At 38.5% G+C, this 9923-nt stretch overlaps 1 long non-coding RNA gene across 1 annotated transcript; it reads left to right on the top strand.

Annotated features, from left to right (window-relative positions):
* The first annotated feature begins 7799 nt into the window (after window positions 1–7799).
* LOC145660223 (uncharacterized) lies at window positions 7800–9589 on the top strand. Its single transcript, XR_014126430.1, has 3 exons — window positions 7800–7883; window positions 7958–8030; window positions 9519–9589. It is a non-coding gene; the product is annotated as an uncharacterized LOC145660223 (long non-coding RNA).
* The last annotated feature ends 334 nt before the right edge of the window (window positions 9590–9923 follow it).

Below are 9923 nucleotides of genomic sequence, written 5' to 3'. Positions count from 1 at the left end.
CAGTGGCAAGGAAAAACTCCCTAGAGCATGAAGAAGAAACCTTGACTCGAAGGTGGGGCCCATCCTCCTCTGGCCGACAACAGTCACCACAATAATAACAATTTTAAGACAAAAGTAAAAAACTAATAATAAAATTTAAAAAATAAGCAATTAATGTCTAGTCCAGTTTTCTAGATGTCCTAGTCTTGTCCCGATGGAGTGCACGTGTCCGAAACCCATCCCGCAAGAGAACGTCCTTTAACGTCCATCAAGTAGTTGGCTGGGGTGGAGGTGTGGTGGGCTACAGCAAGGGACATCAGGGGGTGGAGGGAGTAGCCATGGCAGCTGAGATGGGTGTAGGCTCAATGACATCATGACATCAGGGGTAGGTGTACTTCGGCAGAAAGAGAGACTAAATTATTAGGCATGTCCAGGTACGAGAGTGTGTAAATTAGGGACTGTTTCTTAGTGAGAATGCTTGTGAGATTTAATTTTCTCTCCACTTTGTTTTATTCACAAAAGGTGACTTTGCAAAAAATGTTTTTGGTCACACACTTAGAAACACACACACACACACACACACACACACACACACACACACACACACACCCACACACACACCCACACACATGTTCATATATAATTAATGAGGTTCTGACTGGGTCATCACCTCTTGTTTAATCTAATTTAATGAGCAATGAGAGACTGGTGGAGAGCAAACCAACACACATAAAAGCTGTGGTTGAAAAATCAGGGTTATTCCACTAAATATTGATTTTGGAATTATTATTTTTATTAGTGTTGTTTAAAAATTAATGTAAACTTGTTTTATTTGCATTTTTGAGGTCTGTAAACATTGCATCCTTTTTGTATTTTGACAATATTGACAATATTTGTATTTGGAAATTTGGGAAAAATGTGTGAACCCCTAGCAAATCATGTTTATGGACTACCAGCAAAAGCCTGTGTGTGCTTTCTAGTCTGTCAGTCTAAACAGAGAAAACACAGTGTGAGTAGGAAACAGGTTTGTGCAGGAAACAGCTCCACCCTGTGGCCACACCATGCATGTGCATTTCACAGGGACAGCAGCTGGGTTAGAGTGGGTGTGTGCGCTGTGAAGTGAAGTTATAACAGAGTAACAGCAAGTCTTCTCAGGACCCACGTGGCAAGTTCAAGAGGTTTTATTGTCATTTCAGCTATATACAAGTACACAACAAAAATGAGACAATGTTCCTCCAGGACCATAGTGCAACATAAAAACAACAGTGCAACAGACAACATGCTACACAAGTGCAAACAGTCCAATATAGTGCAAAATGTCATTAAATATACAATAATGTGTTTGGTTTTGTGAAATTGCTGATGAGAACATTAAAGAACAGAAGAGGTCTGGCCAAGCTCATTTGTTCCCAGTTCCTCTCTGCTGGGTGGACATTACGGTCTGTTGGACTGAAGTACTGCTGAGAGAGTTCTGGAGTCAGTGTGTGTCCACAGTGGTGGTGGAGTTCTGGGTGTAGAGTTGTCAGTGTGTGCTGGGAGGTCAGTGGTGTTTTCAGTTTGTGTTTTCTCTTCACTGTGCTTCATCTCACTGAAGGTGAGTGTGAAATTCTCTCTTAATGCTGAGTGATATGAAACTACATTTTATATGAAACTGTACATTTATGTGTGAGTCAGTGAGTCTTTCTCATTAGAATTTGATTCAATGTTTGCTTCACAAATAATCGTTGGTCACTCCTGCATTTTGTGACTTAATTTTAAATACACAATAAAGCTTCAAAAGGATTATCCTGATTACCTTAATTTACTGTTTAATTTATATGTTTCTGCAGGCTGCACTCTGGTAAAGAGTAGAAGAACATTACATATCCGAGCACATGTAGGAGACTCAGTACAGCTGCCCTTTTCCTGCACTGAACCACACAGCAGACCTGAGAGTTGTTTTGTGAAATTCATAGAATGGTGAATGATTAGTTTTCTTTGAGCTGTTAGTCACAGTTTCAGTTCCCACTGCTTCAACAAGTGATGGCTGCAGAGCTCCATTTTTTAAGGCCTGCTTTTGTGATGCGAGGAGGTAAAGCAGGATGCGAGGAAGAGTCATGTTACACACAACAAACATTTATTGTGATACACAAAAGACATCTAAGTGGTTAGCAGGCTAACCGGGTTTAAACATCGACAATACTTATACTCAGACACAAGACTTATATACATGCATACTAATGACACGCAATAAGGAGCAGGTGTGAAACACAGGGAGGGCATAGCCATACAGATAAACACACACACACACACACACACACACACACACACACACACACACACACACACACACACACACACACACGCGCGCGCGCGTTTGGGGGGAGGGGCCGAACAAAGGTTCACCAACCCCAGGAAAGAGGCAGGACGCAGGAAGTGTTTATCTGAGCAAACCAAGAATTAGAGTTATAACATTAGTGTAGTTCAAATCACTTGCAGATTTACAATGAACCCACTTACACAAATATGGTAGTCAGAAAATGTAAACTGTGCACAAAAACTGTAAACTGTAAACTTGTACAGCACTTTCTTAAACCCAGTTTATAAAGAGCTTTACAGGGTATAGAATGAATAATAAAGCTTATTACATCCTGAGATCTCTCATCTTATTTGCAAAAATTAAAAAGAAAAATAAATGAACGTTGAACAATTTAAATAATACAATGCAAAATTAAAAGAAACATTAAAGGAATTAATAATTTAAAGTAAAAGGCAATTTACATGATTAAGTGATTATAAATAGACATAGCACATTATAAATAAGAAAAGGGAAGACCTTTCATACAAAGCACTTAACGCATTATGAATGTTCAGAACATTTTGCATCCATCAAGTCTTTATGGGCACTTGTAATACCTTATAGCATTATTTAAAAAAGATTTTGTAGTTTAAAGGATTAAAGGGTTAAAGGTTATGATTTGAAGCTTCAGTGTCTCACTCTGTCTGGGTCAGAGCTGCTCTTTAAGGATAAATCCTGCATGAGTTCACATGCCAGCGTTTCTCCAGGATCGCTCTGATGTGCTGCACTCGTCTGTAATATTAAAACAAAGTGAGAGAGCAGTGCAAGAACAGGTGACTCGAGCACTAGATAATGCTTCATATCAAAAAGTCAAAGATGAATGCTCATTGGTAGTGTGATTTTGTGCAGTAATACATTTAATGTTTTTTGAAAATAAGATAAGGCATTAAAAAACAAAAGTAATAAATCAGCGAAGGTTTAACAAGGATACACATTGTCACTGATGCAAAATGCCTCCGTCACAGTATCCCTACTGTATTTCTTTCTCAGTAGCACCACCTAGTGGAGGATTTAGTGCTGGGTAACCTTGAATGAGTATGTGCAAATACAAATACAAGATTTTTATAATCCATTCATATTTTAATAAAACTGATGAAGATCTTAAACTGAACTGCTGGCCGAGCCAAAGACTGTCAAATGGAGTTTTTTTATTTATTTTTTTTATAAAGAATCTAAAGTCATCTAGTCAACTGACCAGACAAACCGTTACACTGATAGAATTCAGCTGGTTACTGCTCCAGGAAATTTCTCTCTATTCATATCTGGTCTGACTAAAGAGGATGGGGGACAGTACAGGTGTTGCATCAGCAGTCATCATCTTATAGACGTCAAACTCCAAGTAACAGGTAAACCAACCTCTTGTGTATTTATAGTATGCATGAAATGTTGACTACCCTTAGTGACTGGTCTGTACCAATAACTATTGTACTATGAATAAAAATACAGTCAACTAGACAAATATGGAATGCTATTCTCATCTAAAATATGAATCTGAACCCACTGATGCAACACTAATAGATCACAGACCTGAAACACTCAGAAATAAAATATGACGTTCTGTTTGTGCTTTATTTTAATCTCCCCATATTTAGTCCAAGGTGCCTGGGTCATGTGGTCAGAAACTGACCAGTGATAAAATAGTGGATCTCTAACACAAAATATTCATGGCAACAGATAGGCTGTACTTTCTAACTGTACTAGGTGTTTCTTTTAGAGTATAAACACCCTGGAATTGTGGCTGACATGAGGCATATAAAGACATTTAGATTTCAGCTCTGGTTGTTTGAGCACCAAGTTTCAAGAATCATTGAGAAAATACACTGCCTGACCAAAAAAAGGTCACACACTCTAATATTTCATTGGGCCGCCTTTAGCTTTGATTACGGCATGCGTTCGCTGTGACATCATTTCCACAAGTAAGTCACAACATTTATTTGTGTCCAGAGTTGCATCAATTTTTTCCCAAGATCTTATATTGATGATGGGAGATTTGGACCACTGTACAAAGTCTTCTCCAGCACATCCCAAAAATTCTCAATGGGGTTCAGGTCTGGACTCTGTGGTGGCCAATCCATGTGTGAAAATGATGTCTCATGCTGGTGAACCACTCTTTCACAATTTGAGCCTGATGAATCCTGGCATTGTCATCTTGGAATATGCCCATGCCATCAGGGAAGAAAAAAATCCATTGATGGAATAACCTGGTCATTCAGTATATTCAGATAGTCAGCTGACCTCATTCTTTGGGCACATAACGTTGTTGAACCTAGATCTGACCAACTGCAGCAACCCCAGATTATAGCACTGCCCCCACAGGCTTGTACGGTAGGCACTAGGCATGATGGATGCATCATTTCAGCCGCCTCTCTTCTTATCCTGATGCACCCATCACTCTGGAACAGGGTAAATCTGTACTCATCAGACCAAATGACCTTCTTCCATTGCTCCAGAGTCCAATATTTATGCTCCCTAGCAAACTGAAGCCATTTTTGCCGGTTAGCCTCACTGACAAGTGGTTTTCTTAAGGCTACACAGCTGTTTAGTCCCAATCCCTTGAGTTCACTTCACATTGTGCGTGTGTAAATGCTCCTACTTTCACTATTAAACATATCCATGAGTTCTACTGTTGTTTTTCTATGATTTGATTTCACTACACGTTTAAGTGATCGCCGAGCACGATCATTCAAGATTTCTTTCCGACCACATTCCTTCTTCGAAGATGATGTTTCCCCGCTGTCCTTCCACTTTTTAATAAGGCATTGGCCAGTTCTTAACCTGATTCTAGTAGTTTCAGCATCTGCTTAGATGTTTTCTCTGCTTGATGTATGCCAATAATTTGACCCTTCTGAAACAGATTAACATCTTTTCCACGACCACAGGATGTGTCTTTCGACATGGTTGTTTAACAACTGAGAAGGTACTCACTGCATCAATTAGGGTTAAATAACTTGTTTCCAGCTGAAACATAATCACCTATGCAGTAATTATCCAATGGGAGGCTCTTACCTATTTGCTTAGTTAAATCCAGGTGGTGACCTTTTTTTTTTTGGACATGTAGTGTATGATTCACAGTATTAAGTCCCACCTCTTTGTATCTGCAATTATTTGATTCTCTCACAGAAAATGATTGATTTGTATTTAAAAGAAAAGGCAATTTGCTTGCTTCAGAAAGGAAACACTGCACCTACAGAGCCCTGTAGCCTCAGACTAAGCTGTTGTATTACCACCACTGACACACAGCAAACTGACACACAGGAAACTGAACATTTCTGCTTGTACAAATTGTAAATCCATCAGTTCTGTAGTATAAAATCTAAAGCTAAATGTACAAAATACATAACAGCCCTGAACCCTCATTACTTATAACTGATCACACTTTGCTATTCTTGCAGAGCCTCCATATAAACCTAGAAAGCCTAAGAGAGAGTAATAAAAAAATGATTTATTGCTTGATTTGTTTTGACCCTCCATATATATATATATATATATATATATATATATATAAATGTAATTGTGAAATATTCAAGTGATTAAAGTAAATAAAACTTCCGAGTCTTAAACGAATACGTACCACCCAGTCTTTAATGTCCGCTCCGCTCTGCTGCCGGTCATGTAGTCATACTCAAACTTGCGTATGGGTCTCGGGTGTGTGTGTGTGTGTGTGTGTGTGCGTGTGTGTGTGTGTGTGTGTGTGTGTGTGTGTCTCTCTCTCTCTCTCTCACTCACCCACTCATTCACCCCTCCCACTCCCTCCCATTGGTTGATTCTCTAGAGGTTACTCCTCCTCACCCCCCCCCCTCCCCCCAACATGCAGGAAAAACTTTCTGACAAAATATGATATAAGGTGAAAAAAACAAAAAACCCTCCTCCCAGGGTCAGAAATACACTCCTCATTTGACTCCTCAATTTTGCCGCCTTTTCTTTCTACCCAACCACCCGGTCTGACCATTCCCGTGCAGCGTGCAACTCCTCCCACAAAACCAGACCCTCGTACCCGCTCATTTAAATTTAGTTGTACCCCAGATGTTTGAGTAGGAATCATTGAAATAATTCTTTAATAGTGAAATAATGTGATTAAAGAAAATACAATTTTTTAGTCTCATACTACACCAGTTTGTCTCCACTTTCTCTATCTGTTCAGTGTCCTCTCTAACACACACTCTGCCGTCAGAGGTCATTGACTCACTCACTCACTCTCTCTCTCACACACACACACACACACACACACACACACACACAACTCTCCCACGACACCTCTTCACATCTTATTTGCCAGATGTATTCAAACAAGGCAATAAGCAAACTTTTCAGAAAACATCACAAAGTTTTAATTAATTTATTTTTTGTCTGATCTCTAACCATTGTGGTTACTCTATACGTTTTATCACACAAGGTTTTTGTCCGTTATCACACGTTGTACTCTTACCACTTTCAGTGCATTCCACAACTGAGAGAGGTGTTGGGGGAGGGACGTAATTTACAACTTCTATCCGAAAACCATTTCTATCCCCACCGACTTTTTCTTAAAGCCGTGTTTTCGGTATTTCACTCCTTTAGTTCACAACAGGTAAGCAATTCAGTAATGCTTAACTAATTCATGCTATACCTTATATTAGTATAAGTTACTAAAAAGGCTGACGTGTATTTAGCTATTTATTTAGCTAATGGATGAAATACTTTATCGCGCGTTGTATGATTTAACTCAGTGGGGCTTAGCGTCGTAATTAATTTCAGATCTAGACAAAACATACATTTTAACAATCAATGCGTAGTATCTACAAGCTATCGTAAGTATTCTTTTGCGAGCTATCTAGGAAAGGATATTGTCAATGTCTTTATTCTGATGATTAATGGTCAATATGTAATATGACCGCTATGCCATAGAGTACGTGAAACATTTTGATCGACTAAAACTCTTTTGATCGACGGCTATTCTTATTCTCAGGGCTAGCTAAATAGAAAAAACTTTAGCTTCGAAGTGGGTGAATCTATTTACTTAAATTAACCAGTACATGACCTGACATGAATGCGGTTTTGGTATAAAGGATATCATTATGGTGATCTTTTCTACTCATGGTCTATAAGTCTGTTCTATGTATTTCCATAATTTCCGACGTTCACGACTTTCTTGACTCTGTGGAGAGAAATGCCGCCCAAGGTAATTTCTTATTTGTGAACTTTTATAAATTTTAATTTTATGCATTTGTTTTGTTTACATTTTTGTTACTTTTATTTGCAGATATAAGGACACAAGCTGATGAAACAGTTCATATATTGAAAGAGTTGTTACAAGGTAATCTTTTCTAGAGTGCGTCTACCATATGATAAAAGATCGCTTTATGTCTAAAAGTTTATTCAGTGCGTTAATTTGTCACACAGGCAGAGGGGGTGAATCCCTCTACTGTCATCCACTATTCATCGAGCCCTCTGGCGGAGCTCACAAATATTTCACCTCTTACAACCAGAAACGTATACAGAGGTCACTGTGGCTTATAACATACATCTAAATAATTCTAGGCCTATTCACGCTGTTCAACCACACTAACCTGTAGGCCACCATCTCCACGTAAGTATAATTTTAAAAGCATGTTTATTAATCACATTTATACTAGAATAATTGGATCAGTTTTCTTTTCTAAGATGACTCGGACGACGAGGATGATTGACAGCTGTCAAATCAACCAATCAAATCAAGCAATAAATCATTTTGACGGTTAGTAAATACCATTACTCTCTCTGTTCACAAATAGCTGCCATTTTATGCAAATGTCGTGGGTATGTTGGATGGCCTAAAATGTGTTTTACGAGCAGATGTACCTAAAATTTAAATGGTTTACAATTCTAATTTTTCAGAAATATCTGATTCAAAGTTGCAAAAAAAAAATGCTGCTTTCCAGCATTTGCTCATTTTTGGGGCTTGAAAATCATAGTTTTAAATCTGGCTAAGCAGTATGACTTCTCAAGCATTAGGATGCAAAATTCAGACAACCCCACCAAAGTTCTCTTGTTTCTTACCCTTCGAGAAACAGACTGTTGCTAACTGGGCATAATATGAAGAGTTTTACTTTATCTCTGTAGTTCTCTCATTGGCATTTAGAGCATAACCTATTGCACAAATTCTGTATGCTTGACATTGCCTTGCAAGGATTTTTTCTTTGCCATAGACTTGATGAAAGTAACTTTTAAAATTGAGCTAATTAGCATAAACCTTTTTAGGAAACAAAATAAGGACACACTCACTAAAGTTTATACTTCCTGTACTAATGTTTGAAAGTCTTGAATTAGCATAGACATTATGCTACAATTTTTAATTCATCAGTTTGGCGATTAGTTAAGGAGCCTGACTTTGCTCTGTGAAGAACAGCCCTCCATTCAACTGTAAGGACAGCAGTTACACATTTACCAAGAAAAGTGTTTTAGCCTGGTATTGAACCAGGTACTTTCTGCCTGTAAAGCAAACATGATAACCACTACACTACAGAAACCATACAGCAAGGGGACTTCTGGATCCATCCAGCATTTCCTCCTTTTTGGTGCCTGAAAGGCATAGTTTACAAACTGGCTTGAATTGTCTTCTCCCCATTAGGATGCAAAATTCAATCCCACCAACGTTTTCTTGTTTCATTGCCTTTGAGGGACAGAATGTTACTCTCTAGGAATAATATGATGAGCTTTACGTGATCACTGTAGGCTGTTGCCTGCAGTATTTACTCTGCTCAGTAAAGCCATACATTTCTAGCTGCATGCGACTCCCATCTTGCCTGCTTCTCAAAACTAACATTATGGTTTAATATATATTTGAAGTACAGTTGTTTTCTTTTGATTTTGATTAATCAGCATTTCAAGAAACGTCAGTTGTACTGCGTTTATTTCACCATCGTCTCAACAACAGCAAGAATGTGTTCTTATTGTTATTAAGAACATAATATGATTAGATTTATAGATCAAAACAACAATTAATCAAATTATATTTATCAAATGGAGCAAAATGAAGCTTGTGAAGAAAATACTAATATTTTCTTAATACACTTTCAAGAAGTAGTGGGGACAATGTAAGTTCAGAAATGGATGGGGACAGGGTAAATTGCATCTGGCAGTTGTCTCGGGTATTTCCAATGCTGTGCCTCATGAGCTGAAAACTAACTTTGTGGTGTACCATGTTACGCAGGTTTTAAACTAACATGGATTTTCGCTGAAACAGAATCCATCCTTATAACCAACGACATAGACATCGGCACCATTCCCCCACATCACAGTGTCACACCTTTCCACATGGACATCACAAGGCGGCAGATGAGGAGATGATGGGAGAGTGGCTGAGGAAGATGAGGGAGGAGCAGCAGACACTGAAGGAGGAGAGAGACATGGCAGGTTCTCCTGCAGATGTGAGTAAATGTATCTTTTTTCATCCAGCATTCATTTTATGCATCATCTATAGGTTTTCTGTTTATCTGTCTGGAGTTGGTATTCTCAAAGCATTCCATTCTTAATATCATGGTAACCAGAATGAAGTCATTTTAATGACTTAACATGTCAGAATAATCTTGGCTCTGCAATGGGAAGCACTAATTTTTGTGTTAGATATGCAGGTAGCAGTCTATAGCAG

Source organism: Electrophorus electricus, chromosome 2 (genome assembly GCF_041902795.1).
Source record: "Electrophorus electricus isolate QZ-2024a chromosome 2, ASM4190279v1, whole genome shotgun sequence".
Classification (NCBI taxonomy): Eukaryota; Metazoa; Chordata; class Actinopteri; order Gymnotiformes; family Gymnotidae; genus Electrophorus; species Electrophorus electricus.
This window is presented reverse-complemented; position numbering and strand designations above follow the sequence as displayed.